Source organism: Trachymyrmex septentrionalis, unplaced genomic scaffold, assembly GCF_001594115.1.
Source record: "Trachymyrmex septentrionalis isolate Tsep2-gDNA-1 unplaced genomic scaffold, Tsep1.0 scaffold220, whole genome shotgun sequence".
Lineage (NCBI taxonomy): Eukaryota > Metazoa > Arthropoda > Insecta > Hymenoptera > Formicidae > Trachymyrmex > Trachymyrmex septentrionalis.
Window position 1 is genome coordinate 307,406 of NW_017305376.1, and position 1,251 is coordinate 308,656.

A 1,251-nucleotide genomic window follows, 5' to 3' on the forward strand; every position below is an offset into this window, starting at 1 on the left:
TATATATATAAGATATCCCATAATGACTTCATAATCTCTTGTAGACAAATAGAACAAACTAAACTGAATCGAAAAGTCCTCTACCATCTTGCAATTTTTGCAACTTTTTTTAGTTACCTAATAAGCAGAATGTTTAAAATCGATATAAGACAACTTTAAAACATCTTTAAGAGCTCTTAAGATACATCTTTATGATATTTCAAAAAGAATTCTGAAAAATATTTTAAATTTGTCTTATTATATGCGTCGATTTTATTCTTTGGCAGTTTTTATAGAAATTAATATCTTTTTAACAAAAATTGCGAAAATTGCAAAATAGTAAAAGATTTTTCAATTCAGTTTAATTCGCTCTACCTATCTACGAGAGATTATGCGGTCGTTACATTCTGTTATATATATAGATACATATATATAACACGTTTTTTATAAAGTCTTATTTCAAATTATTGCCACGTACACAGAATCAGATTCAATTTCGATAAATACTTTCATTTCTTTTATTATTTGTTATAAATTTAATAAGCAAATAAGAATTGTTCAATCAAAACTTCTTTGTCCATAATATAATGTGATTGTGGAGAAGTAAATTACTATTTTTTATTACAAATTACTTAATAAATTACACACAAATTACTAATAAGAAACACTCAATATACACGCTAATTTCGGTGAAATTACTATTTGATGAAAAATTACATTTCATGAGATTTTATTACTAAAAGTTTTGCAAATGATGAATAAGAATTTTATGAACAATTGTCAATATTTAATAGAGAAAATAGAAATGTTTATGGAAAATTGATAAAAATTGAAAAAAATATGAAAAATAATGATGTTCCGATGAAGTGAACGATAAAATTTACAAAACGTTGGCAATGTTGGCATTAGCAATGATCACGACACGGCGATAACCCGTGAACCCTTTGGTACCTCTGAAAATATGAAAACATTATAATGTCTAACATCATTTTACCATGAGTGTAAATAGTCATTTCCGATGTATTTTCGCTTGCAGAACACGAATATGTTGTCTAAATTGGCTATCATATCACAATTTTGAGAAAAACAACATTAAAGAGATAAAATAATAACTTTGGAGGTTTTTATGATGTCATTTTTTAAAATGTTATATAAATATTTTATACATATTTTATAAAGCTTTATTCGAAATATTATTAAAAGATAGACTAAATATTTAATGTAATATTTATGGAAAATATAAATAAATATTTCTATTAAGTATTTTTTATT